Below are 13,895 nucleotides of genomic sequence, written 5' to 3'. Positions count from 1 at the left end.
CAGAATTTGGATTGCTCCTTGTCTAGGTTTCCGAACATTCTACAGAAAGCCTTTGTGATGGCCTCTTGCTCTGGAGGTGCCAGTGCCCCACATCCTTAGACCTTGGTTCTCAGGACCTACCAAGATGATGCCATCTTGGATTTGGGTTTCTATCTCCTTGGCCAGAGTCGGAGGCAATAATGAAATCAATAGACTCAATCCATACTGTGCATAGGGTTTTGAACTCTAGGTTTGGAGGTTCTCAGGTGCAACCCAATCAAAAGGGGCCATTAACAGTGCCATTTGAGAGATGGATTTCTAGGTTGGATGTTTGTCTTCTCTAGTTGACTTCAATTATCTGTCTCTGGTGGGCCCAGGACAAAAAGTTTTGGTCAGGCAAAACTGGGCTCTGGTTTTGTAGGCATGGCATTCATTATGTAAGCGTACAGGTCGGCGTTTCAGAATGAAAAATAACAATAATAATTAAAGTTTCTCTAGGCTTCTTGTGTCCAAACCACTCTTGCAAAACCACCTTTGGATGAGCTTTAAGTGTCAGCAAATCAGAAACATGTGGATTTAATTTCCTTTGAAATACACCAGGGGGACGAGGGGCAACAGGGCTTGGCAACCAGCTTCTTAGGGTTTGCCAAACCCCAAATATCTCACACTTGGTAAGAACCGTCCTGCTGCCCCTGCCACCCCCCACCCCCCACCCCGCAGTCTTATCTGGCCAGCCCGCCACTACATTTCTTTCTGTCCCAACTAGGTTTTCTCTAACCATTAGGCTGTTCCCTTGGTCCATTTCAGCTGCCAGAAGGATGCTATTAATACCACCCACATGCGTAACAGAACCTTGGAAGAGGGCCAGGCTGCAGTGAGGTGTCAGGTTGGCTCTAGTCTTATCTGGACGAACAGGCCATATTTGCAGCCATGACTGTATCTTTAAAACCCCAACCCACCATGAGAGAGCTTTTTCCAACTTGACTTCTATATGGGAAAATATTTTGCTTTTATGGTGGATGATGGTATCAGGCCCCAAATATATTAGGTTTCATGACCATCCAACTCTCACGCATATAATATGAAACAGGTCCATACTCTGCAAAGACCACATCCACCCCACCATTAGGTTCCAAGGTAAATATGGGCCCACAAACCTCCTGGGGAAATAGAGAAGAAGTTTCCTTAAAGGAGAGGAACCACACAGTCGGGCAGTTTGTGATGCCTCTCCGAAACCCCCAGTTCCTGGTCTACTGTAATCAAAGAGTAAGGATGTGCTGATTGATGGGTCTTTGTTGTTCTCTGGTCCATTGTTTTTCCTTCTTGATATTAATGCCTCTCTTGTCCGTCTTCTATTTTCTATGTCCGGTATCTCTTTTGCCTTAAATAACAATGTACGGGCGCCTGGGTGGCTCAGTTGGTTAAGCAACTGCCTTCGGCTCAGGTCATGCTCCCAGGGTCCTGGGATCGAGTCCCACATGGGGCTTCCGGCTCAGCGGGGAGCCTGCTTCTCCCTCCGACCCTCTCCCCTCTCCCCTCTCATGCTGTTTCTCTCCCGCTCACTCTCTAATAAATAAATAAATAAATAGATAGATAGATAGATAGATAGATAAATAAATAAATAAATAAAAATCTTAAAAAAAAATAACAATGTACACTTACTGCAAAGGGCACGCTGAACCTTAAAAAAAGTACTTTTCACACCTGAAAACAACTAATGATTTGGTGCCTATATGTCATATATTTACATCCGCTGACTCTTTTGTTACCCTCACCTTCCCCAAGAGGCAACTGAGGCAGCCCCAGAGAGACAGCGTAACCTACACATCACACAACTAGTGTCAGCTGCACCTTGACCTTGGGCTGGTGGGCTCCAGACATGGCTACGTTCTCCAGAATTTCCAGTACATGATGCTGCCTCCTACTCCATTGTGGTGGTTCATTTTAATGTGTCAACGTGACTGCCCAGATATTTGTCAAACATTATTCTGAGTGTTTTCATGGAGGGTATTTTGGGAGGAGATTAACACTTCAATTGTTAGACTGGGTAAAGCAGATTCTCCTCCACCTTGTAGTGTGTGGAAACCTCATCCAATCAGTTGAAGGCTTGACTAGAACAAAAAGACTGGCTCTCCCTTGAGTAAGAGATACTTCTCTTGCCTGTCCTATTGAGCTGGGATGTTGGCTTTCCCCTGCTTGGACTTGAACCGAAATATCAGCTCTTCTGGGCCTACTGTCGAGCCTACTGGCCTTGCGTTAGAACTTCACAACGGGCTCTCCTGGTTCTCAGGCCTTTGGAGTTGGACTGGAAATAAACCATTGGCTCCCTCGAGTGTCTAGCTGGCCAACTCACCCTGCAGATCTTAGGACTTGCCAGCTTACACAGTGGCATGAGCCAGTTCCTTACAATATCTCTGTCTCTGTCTGTCTGTCTCTCTCTCTATCTCTATTTATCCTATGCCTTGTTTTCCTGGAGAACCCTGATGCAACCATTTCTTATTTAATCTGCCAGGCAGTCCTGTGAAGGTGATGGATCATCGTTGCTTGCCAGATGAGGAAAAACCTAGAATATGTTCCTTTTATATACGCACATGTACCTGCATAGACACATGACTTCAGGACTAAGAGCAGAATCCAGGCCCATGCATTCCTTATTCAGTGCTGCTTCCCCAAGCCATCCACAGGGCAGCCACAGATGACATCGTTAGGTTATTTTTAGGGTCATTCATCGCCAGACCTTCTCACAGAAAAATCTGTCTTGACTATCAGGTGACAGAGGAACCACTGCTGTTTTGTTTGTTCTTCAGATTCCACATTGTAAATTCCAGCTACAAAAACACAATGCAGTAAGGAAGGAATCGACCATGCAAGTTCCCACCTGGAAGCAGTGAATGTAGGGAATGGATCCTTGAGGGTAGCATTACCTCTGAACAATTGGGTGATGAGCAGGCCACCGGGATTTCTGGCTAGTAGAATTTGTGTGCAAGCAAGGGCAAAAATCGTATTATCTATCTCATGTAAATGCCACGGCCATTCAGTGGGTCGAGACTATTGACACTTATCCTAGCGGTTTACTTTTCAAGCCTTTCTCTTTGTTAAAGCCACCCCACCCTTCAGAAGAAGTCACGTTCTCTACCCCTACCCCACTCCCTGCCTCTTGCTTTTACAGTATCCACCATGGCAATCCGGGGCAACAGCTGAGCTAGTAAACGCTGAAGGCATGTCCTGACTGTCCCCTGAAAGCCAGGGGGGGTTGGTGAAGGAACGCTTCTCTCCACTTACATCTTCACCTGCTCTTGCCAAGTGGTCAGAAGCTCAGGAGGTGGTGGCCGTGGACTTCTACTGCTGTGTCCAAGCAGCAGAGAGGAATTCTGTGCTGGGCTTCAGCAACCACGGGACCCCTGCAGCATCCTCTGAGCCTCCCCGCTCTCCAGCCTCCCACCCTGAGCTGTTTCATGTTGAAAGCGGGTGGGGGCACCGGTGCCTCCCCTTGAGGCACACACCTCACCCCCACCCCCGCGCGCACACACACCTCCCTCTGTTTCTGCAGGAGCTGAGAAGCTGGGGGCAGAGAAGGATGGTTAGGAAGGAAAGGCCAGGACTGATCCTGCAAAGATGGGGCAGCAGGTAGGACCTGGTGCTTGTCAGCAGGGAGCTTTGGTCTTAATTTCATTAATTAATGAAATCTGGCAAGTTCCCACCTGGGGACAGTGGAGACAGGGATAGGATCCTTGGACTGGGGTACGTGGATGGGATTCAGTTTGGCCAAGGGGAGAAAAACATTCTCATCCTTTAACTGGAAACCTTCTCTGTCTCTCCCAACCCCCCAGCCCTAGAACAATATTATTTTCAAAAGGTCTGGTTTGGGTTTCACACCATGCACGAGTTGCTGTGAGCAGCAAAGAAAAAAAAAAGAGCATTTTCCATTTAAAAAAAGAGCCTCAAATTCACTAGTTCTTCCTGAAGCCAAAAGCTCCTGATTTCCACTGGCTTCTCTCTAATGGATAATGGGTAGTTTTTCATACTTTGAAAAGCACTGCTTTTTTCTCTCCGGTTGAGTAAGCTCTAGAGAGTGGGCTTAAACAAGAAACGCCATTTCTCATGGAAATGGCTTTATTTCCATTATACCCACACAGGCTTGTTTTCAGAGAGGCTCAGACGTGCTGGACAATGTACTATGAATTGAGGAGGAAAAGGGAGATGGTTGAAACATTTGCTTTGAGGGACGAAACCAAGCAAAGAGATCTATTCATTCGCATTGACCTTGGACATAGATATCAAGTAATGCTACAGTTCAGGCCTAATTATTTGCTGAGGAGCAAGCAGGGCTCCTGTTCTGCGTTTCGTAGTCATGGTCCTCCCCCCGCGGGGAGCCCCCCGTATTGGATGCTGCTCCCCAGCGGGCCGGGGCTGTTTGATGGATCCTGGCACTGCCTGGTCACATGCCATCTCAACAGAGCTGTCCTTAGCCGCCAGCCAGCCCGGTGTCATTGGTAATGCCACAGAATAACATATACCTGCCTGTATGATACCGGGGGCTTTCTACCAGGCTCCCTTCTGAAATACGCCCAGCCTGCAAAAGGATCTGATTGCACGGTAGATTTACTTAAGGCAGGCTTTACAAATATTGATTCAAGTTGAAATATCCTAAAAAAAAAAAAGAAAAAAAAACCCCACAGATGCCTAGCCCCACACCAGATCAATGTCATAGAATCACACGGGGGTGGAGCCTGGGCATGGCCAACATTTCAAAAAAATCTCGGGTGGGTGCTTCTAAGGTACAGCCAGGGCGGGACCTCCTGAACTAGAGGAAGCAAAGCTGTCTTTTGGCCGTGTTTTCGGGGATTTCTGGGTGTCTGGCTCTGTGGGGGGAGCTGCACCATTGGCAGGCATGCGCTAAGGGGCACCAGGGGGGATCGTTTCACTGTTGGGAGCCCCGTTGGTAGGGAAACGGGCATTGCACGGGCTAAGCGCACTGGGCAGGTGGACACACGGGCACACACACTCTCAAACCTTCTTCCTGGCTTGAGAGGCTCTCACACTGGTCACGTGGCTGGGCATGCAGGGTATCCAGTAACCATGGGAGCTGCAGTCTCATGACCTCAATTTCTCATCTGCGGAACCGTACTCACCTGCATTCTGGTTTCCCATTGATTAAAAAGGTGCTTAATTTCTATTAGGAGCGTTAGAAACCTTCTCTTCATACGACCCATGGGCACCTTCTAAGCCCTATAAAGCCCACACCCCCTAGTTGTTGGTAGGCCACGGCCTTCTGCAATGATGACAAAAAGGCTTACAAGAGACATACTTTAAATATAAGGGCACAGTCAGGCTAAAAGGAAAAGGATGGGAAAGATGTACTATGCCAACTCAAAGCCTAAAAAGCTGGTGTGGTGACTTTAAGATCAGACAAGGTCGGCCTTAAGATAAGAAGTATCAACAGAGGTAATCCCCCAAACCCCAGAAAGTAATCCCCCTTCCCACCTGCCCACCCAGCCCTCAGACCCTGCGGTTCAGCTGCATCCGTGGGAATGGCAATCTGGGTACGGGGTGCTTGTGGGCACCTCTCTGGGCACATCTCTGGGCTCTTATTGCCTCCCCTTCTTACCCTTCTCCCCCCATCTTCCAGGCCCTTGGCATAATCTCATCCAGGGATTTAGGGTTTACAAAAGCAGGAATCCTTTCAGCTGGCTCAAATCCCTAAGGCAAGGAAGTGTGAAGCTTGGCTGCCGGATGGAACTTGGTGTGGGTGGGGAATAACAGAGCCAAAGCCGAATTAGTCCTTTAGCAATTGATCCTGCCCAAATGCCCTGCCACCTTTCCCAGGGGCTCACGGGCCGCTCCAGTCTCTTGGTCTCTTGTTTGGACAAGAGCTGCGGACGTGCTTGACTTTCTGATCCTTTCCCCTCCGGACCCCCAACTTTAACCTGGGTAAAGATGCTCTCATTTTTTTTGCAGGAGCCGCTTGGCTCCCTCAGAAGCCCTGCATTGAATTGAGCAGAACTGAGTTATTCCCTTTGCAAGAGCATATGGGTGAGAGATTTGGCTTCTGGACCAAATCCTCACTGGGATTGTTTGCTGGTCTGACCCTGCTCTGTGTGCAGAGGTCCTCTTCGGGAAGAGAGCCGTTCTCACTCACCGATCCAGGCATATTCTTTTTTTTTTTTTTTTAAGATTTTATTTATTTATTTGACAGAGAGAGTGAGAGAGCACAAGCAGGGTGAGCTGCAGGCAGAGGGAGAGGGAGAAGCAGGCTCCCCGCCGAGCAAGGAGCCCAATGTGGGGCTCGATCCCAGGACCCTGAGATCATTACCTGAGCTGCATTTTAATAAGGCCTGCATTTTAATAAGATCCCAGGTTATTTATGCATACATTAAAATTAAGAAACACTGCTAAGGAGCGTTCATGTCACATTGATATGAATCAGAACAAGACTTCCGTATTTTAAAAATATTTTCAAAGAGGGAAAACCAATCGTGAAAGAACTTGCCGATTAAAGTAACAAAGAGTAAAAATAAAAAGAGATGCTGGTAATATTTTTGTTAAAGAGATCCTTTTTGGTTTGATACTGCTGGTGGGAATTAGCAAATTAGTACGGTGGCACAGGGCTTTGAAGGAACAATTTCATTTCTATAACTTGATCTCAAGTTAAAATTTAGGTGGTGCTGTAGCTCAAAGATACGGCGAAAGGATTTTCAGACAATGGCTTAGTTTTTCTAATCTTCTTCGTTACTAACAGAACCCCAGTTTTGGGGGGAGGCAAAGGGGAGCAATTCAGCTGAACACATTTTCTGGACTCTTTGTGAATAGGGGTGGATTTGTCCTTGGGAGGCATCTCCAGGTGAACTGTTTATGAAGAGAATCCATTCAGTTACCAGCCCCTTCTGACCTGTGACTTCTGTTCCCCTCCCCGCTTTGATTCTGCCTGGAACTCTGATGGGATGTTGGCGATCCATTACTCACTAACCTGATGTCAGCACTGCCTCCTTCCAGACTTCTCATTATATGAGAAAAACAAAATCCTAATTGAAATCACCGTCTCTCAGGAGTGTGCTATTTGCAGTTGAACACAACACCTAACTTCTATGCGATCTCAATGTCCAAAAATAGAGGCTTGATCAATATGTTATCATTTACCCCCACAATGAAATGTTAAAAGGAATTTAAAAAATTGCATAGAGGGCGCCTTGATGGCTCAGCTGGTTGAGTCTCTGCCTTCGCTCAGGCTCAGGGCGTGGTCCCGGGTTCCTGGGATTGAGCCCCACGTTGGGCTCCCTGCTCCGTAGGGAGTCTGCTTCTCCCTCTCTCTTTGACCCTCCCCCTGCTCATGCTCTCACTCCCTCTCTCTCAAATGAATACATAAAAAATCTTTAAAAAAATTGAGGGGTGCCTGGGTGGCTCAGTCGGTTAAGCGGCTGCCTTCGGCTCAGGTCATGATCTCAGGGTCCTGGGATCAAGTCCTGCATCGGGCTTCCTGCTCCTTGGGAGCCTGCTTCTCCCTCTGCCTCTGCCTCTCTCTGTGTCTCTCATTAATAGATAAAATCTTTAAAAAAAATTGTGTAGAACTGTGGTTTCAACTTATGTCTAGTAGTGGGCACCTCCCCTTATTAATACTCAGCCTTTCATCGAATGTTAGTACATAGAACTGTTAAAAGTAGACCATCCTGAGTGTGCTGAGGGTGGGAACGCATAATCTTCTCCTTCCACCTGCAAAATCTGTCCTCCCCTCTGTGGGGATCTTGAAGCACCCTCAGTGGTCTCTAAAATTTGGTAAAACACTAAAGCACAGTTTGAAAACGGTTGTTGTAGTTATCTCTTTACCCACGTGAAAAATATACTCGTGAGATCTTGTTAAGCAAAGAAAACAGTTTACTAGTCAAATTATGGTATGATCCAATTTTATATTAAGAAGATAAAAGAGGGTGCCTGGGTGGCTCAGTCGTTAAGCGTCTGCCTTCGGCTCAGGTCATGGTCCCAGGGTCCTGGGATCGAGTCCCACATCGGGCTCCCTGCTCCTTGGGAGCCTGCTTCTCCCTCTCCCACTCCCCCTGCTTGTGTTCCTGCTCTCGCTATCTCTCTCTCTGTCAAATAAATAAATAAAAATCTTAAAAAAAAAAAGAAGATAAAAGATATATATACTGATATATCGATCACTAATTGTCCCAGGCTTTACCGGTTTTTGGAAAAAATGAAGTCGCATTAATCATTATTATTCAAGTTCCCCTAGCTGGTGGCCCTCAGTCTCCACAGGGTAGCACCTGCCTCCACAGTCTTCCCCCCAGCTATCTCTGAGGAGCCTTAGGGATGTTTCCCAACTGTTAGGACCACAGTCCCCCCATATTCTCTCTCTGGCCTCTTGGTTTCCATCACCTGCAGAGGTGTGTAGGGACAGTCCCAGCCCCACTTTTGCTGCTGGTGCCTCGGGGAGATCTGACCCAGATGTCCACCTCCCACCCACTTCGCTGCAAACATCTGCCTTCGTCCCATGCTGCCTTCTGTAAAGAATGAGGAAGATGAACCCGGGCTGTTCCATGGGGCTGAGCCCTAGCTCAGAGGCAGGCTGGGAACCAGAGGCCATGTCAGCAATTATGCAGACCTCCTCATTTTCTTCCGTGACCCCATGTCTCCATGCATTTAGCATTGACCTCCCAGTTCTCTCTGCCCCCACAAATGGGTTCACGGGGGGCCCCCATGTTCATCAGCCTGAGCTGGTTCGTGTGTGTGTTTGTGCATATGTGTGTACGTGTGTACACACACGTACACATGGGTATTATTAAAGCAATGTGAATAGGAATTTAAAAAAATTTTCAAAGATTTTATTTATTTATTAGAGAGAGAGAGTATGCCAGAGAGCATGAATGGGGGGAGGGGCAGAGGGCGAGGGAGAAGCAGACTCCCTGCTTAACAGGGTCTCCCTCCCAGGACCCCAGGATCATGACCTGAGCCGAAGGCAGATGCTTAACCGTCTGAGCCACCCAGGCACCCCAGAATTAAAAATTTCATTTGTAATTTGTGCATAGCAAGATTAGGGTGTCTAAGTGTTCTAATTTTTTTCTTGTGTTTTTAAATTTTCTACAATAAACATGTGTTACTTGCATTAAAAAAATGAAGATGCACTTGAAATCAGTTATGACTGTAATCACTGAATACACTTAACCTAATTACGTGGTACATTTAGCTGTGAATTTCTTGCCTTCCAAGGCAAAGTATTTTACCTGTGTCAATTTTAGAGGGGTGGAGGCAGGCATTGGGAGGGGAGGGAGGTGGGTGGTGGGAATGGGAGATAGACCATAGACAAAAATCATGTAGAATTGTGGTTTCAGGTTATTTCTAGTAGAAGACGCTTCTTTTTTATATTCAATTTTTCATAAAATCTCAAGATCTATATACTGTTAATAGTTAACATTGGGTGTGCATCTATATCTTTTTTCCAGCTTTTGGGGGATTTAATTCACATATAACATTGTGTAAGTTTAGGATGTACAAGGTATTGATTTGATATCCTTTTTCTCTATCTCTGTTTGGATTACATAGATCCGAAGACACTGCTTTCCAACAAAGCCCAAACATCCCACACTTCTGGGGTGTGGCGACTTGCCCTTTCTAGAATGCCCATTCATGGGGCTCCCTGCAGCTGGTGGGAGCTAGGCTTTGGGGACACAGGCTGACAATGCAGGGAGTGTTCCAGAGGCCAGTGCTTCACTTGGGGTACCCCTGGCATTAACACTGGCACGTGGCTAGGGAGTGGGGCGGGGGCTCCAGTTACAGTGAGGGAAGGGGGACCATGACAAAGGTGGTTATACAGAAGCTGAGTCAGGTCACCATAGGAAACCGTAAACCATCTGCGTGCAGCCCTCCCTTTTGCTGTTAAGGACTGTTGGCTCCAGGATGATTTACAGAAAGATTCCTCTTATAATGGGACTTTCAACTCAGGTGGGAACAAGACGAGGGGTTCAAGGGTGCCTGCACGGTGGGTCTCCACTGACTTCAGTTCATTAGCTGTTTTCCTCTGAGAGAATCGCCAGGCACAGTGGATTCTGCTTTGAGAGCTGGACTTTCCAAATGCCCTGTCGCAGGGGACAAAATTTCAGTCCCCCTTTCACTGTGACAACAAAAGAAGGCTCATCCTGCGTGCCCTGTGGAAACTCCCGAATTTGTGTCATCCCCATGTCTGAGCCACTCCTGGTTCCTGACACATTCTCTTTCCTTTATTTTCAGAACATCCCTTTGAAGTTCTTTTTTTTTTTTTTTTAAAGATTTTATTTATTTATCTGACAGAGAGAGACACAGCGAGAGAGAGGACACAAGCAGGGGGAGTGGGAGAGGGAGAAGCAGGCTTTCCACTGAGCAGGGAACCCGATGTGGGGCTCGATTCCAGGACCCTGGGATCGTGACCTGAGCCGGAGGCAGACGCTTAACGACTGAGCCACCCAGGCGCCCCTCCCCTTTGAAGTTCTATCCCTTCTTGTCATTGTTCTCTGTCTCCCAACTTCCCCGATCCCCACCCTGCAGTGCTGCCCCTTGCTTAAAAGCAACGTCAAAAACAGCTTCAAGGCGCCTCCCTTTTTGTTTTAAATACTCAAACTTGCCCCTTGTCTTCCTCACCCGGCCAGCCCCCAACAGAGCCCAAAACACCCAGTGTTATTTTTTTTAAAGATTTTATTTGCTTGAGAGAGAGAGAGAGCACACAGAGGGGAATGGAGAAGGAGATTCCCCGCGGAGCAGAAAGCCCTACGTGGGACTCGATCCCAGGACCCTGAGATCATGACCTGAGCCGAAGGCAGACGCTTCACTGGCTGAGCCACCCAGGCGCCCCGTATCCGTGCCATTTTAAAAGCAAGGAATCTGAGGCTGAGCGAAATGAGTTGCCCAAGCTCAAGTGACTAGAAATGACAGAACCAGCACTAAGACCCAGGAGCTCACACTGCTGTCATTCCAAAGAGGGACCTGCCGACTGCAGGGGACATCATTCATTCACTCACCAAACATTCTTCCAGAGCCAGAGCTGGGCTTTGTGGCAGATTTAACAATAAGTTCCAGAAAGGAGCTTCCTAATGCCAGAAACTTCAGGAGCAAACAAAACAAGGGTAGTATTTTTAATCATAAATCAACGTGACCAGCTCACACATAAATTCCATTAAGCCAACAATCTATTTGAGCACAGTGATATTTTCTCACATCTTGCTGCATATTTTAATTTCTGTGTGGGGAGTTCATGCTGATTCTCCAACAGACCTAAAAGGTCCTGCTCTCCCTCTTTCTAATTGTCTTTCACTCTCTGCATTTCTTGATTGACCCTGGGGATGGGCCATTGCATGCTCAAAGGGTTAAATACCAGGGTCTAGAAGAAAGACTTTAAAGGGAAGGTAGGAGGAGGATGGGGGAGGCAGCAGGATTTAGCATTGGGAATCTTATTTTCCTGTGGTTTCCGGGGGGAATTTTACTATAAAAAGGCAAATTCTAATGTCTACCCCTGACTGTTCCTGGCTCACTGGAGCATTTTCTGTGTAGAAAGGTGACACCCAAAGGCTTCAGCTGAGCTGGCTTTGGTAACAGGCTTGGGCTCCTCCTGGCTCCCACCCTCCCTGGCCTCCCGTCCCTGGCCCCGCTGGCCTGATTAATCAGAACCCTGCCAAGCCCACTGAGGAGGGCTCCCTGGCTAATCTAATCTCCGTCCCCACGCGGGACAGACACCCCTGCTCGGCCAATGAGACGCGATTGTGCAAGCTCGGCTGGCCGGTGGAAAATTCCATGCGCCCCTGGCTGCGGCGGCCCCTGGCGACGTCGCGCGCTCCGCATTCCGCAGCGGTCCCCCAGCCGCTCCCCCAGCCGGTCCCGGAGCCGGGTCCCCGAGCCGGTCCGCCCAGCTTCCAGGCGCTTTTCCCGAGTCACCGTGCGAGAAGCTGGTTTTGTTTTGTTTTTGGTCTTGTTCTCCCCACCTCTCTGCGAGGACAGCTTTCAGCAAATGCAAGAAAAGCTGGCGATGCCCGTATCATGGTGGGGGAGGGGGGGGGCTGTACCTAAGGTGCCGTGTGTGTGTGTGTGTGTGTGTGTGTGTGTGTGTGTGACAGACACAGAGAGAGAGACAGAAAGCACCGTCCTCAGCCCCTGTGTTGCCCAAGCAAGCTGTAAGTCCTTTCTGGAATTGTCCCCCAAGTTCCTCGGCAGAGCTTTGCAACTCAGTACGTGTAGGGAGAATGAATGAACCGGGCATCTTTCTAGATCTATCCATCCAAGGACTACCGTGACCTTTTAGAAGTGGCTGGTGGGTCCTAGAGAGCCAAAGATTAGGAGTTAGCAAAGATGGATTTATAAGGAAAGTGAGGAGGGAGATGGAGAGGAGACCAAACCCCATGCAGTAGGATCAGTGCCATAATCCAGAGACACACAGAAAATTCCAGGGCCACAAAGAAGGGACATTTTGCTCCGTCGGCCATTGCGGAGGAGGAGGGGATGCAGATCCCAGATACAAGGATAGAAGTTAGCCAGACAGAGAAGAGGGAGGCTCTGGGGGAGCCTGTGTTCCAGCCCTGGAGCGAGGCTGCTGGGCAGGCGGCTGCTTTTCCCTGAAGCTGGGCTGTGTTACCAGATCCCTCTCTTTCTTAACTCCTCGTGAATTATCGCAGTAAATCCACGTTATTCAGGGCATCCGGGCCTGTGTCTGCTCCTTGCAGTGTGAAAGAACCTAGTGAACAGAGTCCAAAAATTAGATTGCAACCTTGCCCAAGAGCTGGTTCTGCCAAAACACAATCACAATGGCTTCTTCTTGAATTGGAAGCGGGGAGGGGGACAATGGGCCCTGAGCTATCTGGGAGGAAGGAAGGAGAAGGGAAGGGGAAAATACAGGTTTTTCTTCTTAGAGGCGAGTATGAAGCTTCGGGAAGAACAGGAAACAGAAAGAAGGGGGCATCCCCATTCCAAAAGCCTGAGGTGGGTGAACCAAGCCACGCCAAGCATAGGGAGACAGAAAAGCTGGATGCCCCAGTTCTGCTAGGGACCAGCTAAAGATCCTGGAAAATCGAACTTTTCTGACTCTTCGTTTTCACCTCTGCAAAATCAGGATAGTAACAGTTCCTGAAACTAAAATAAAATGAAATGGTATCTATGAAACTGCTTGTAAAGAAATATATGGAAGTAATTTTGCCCACATATGCAAACAATATATAATCTATGTCTTCTCAGTTGAATTAACTTTGACAAAGAGCCATGGCTAAATTAATGGATCAGTACATATATTAGTGTTTTCAGTAAATATTTACGGAGCACCTAATATGTTCCAGGCATTGTTCTATGCCTGGGGAGACAGCACTGAACAAAACAACAATCTCCGCTTTTGGGAAGCTCATATTGTCGTGGGAAACAGAAGGAATAAAACAGATAAAGCTATAGAATATTCGAGGTGGTGATAAGTGGCTAGCAGGAAAGAGGGGTAGGGACATGGAAGGTAGGGGAGTGATTTTATTTTATTTTTTTTTTTGAGAAAGAGTGCGCATGCGCACACTCACGTGGTGGGGAGGGGTGGGAAGGGTAGAGGGAGAAGGAGAGAGAATCTTAAGCAGACTCCCTGCTGAACACGGAGTCCCACGGCGGGGCTCTGTCTCACGACCCTGAGATCATGACCTGAGCCAAAATTCAGAGTCAGATGCTTAACCCACTGAGCCACCCAGGCGCCCCAGGAAGTCATTTTTGAATATGGTTGAGTAGGGGAGGGCTCATTGAAAAGGCCATCTTTGAGCAGAGACCTGACAAAGAGGTGAGGTGCTAAGCCCTATGGACTTCTAGGGGAAGAACATTCCAGGTGTGTGTGTGTGGGTGGGGGGAGCCAGCCAGTGCAAGGGACCTGAGGTGGGACTGTGGCCGTCCCAGCCAAACCGAAGGCAGGCGCTGTCCCTGGAGGGGGAGTGGGTGATGGGGAC

Source organism: Mirounga angustirostris, unplaced genomic scaffold (assembly GCF_029215605.1).
Source record: "Mirounga angustirostris isolate CCGP_5_RB_7025 unplaced genomic scaffold, mMirAng1.0.hap1 SCAF_1, whole genome shotgun sequence".
Classification (NCBI taxonomy): domain Eukaryota; kingdom Metazoa; phylum Chordata; class Mammalia; order Carnivora; family Phocidae; genus Mirounga; species Mirounga angustirostris.
This window is presented reverse-complemented; position numbering follows the sequence as displayed.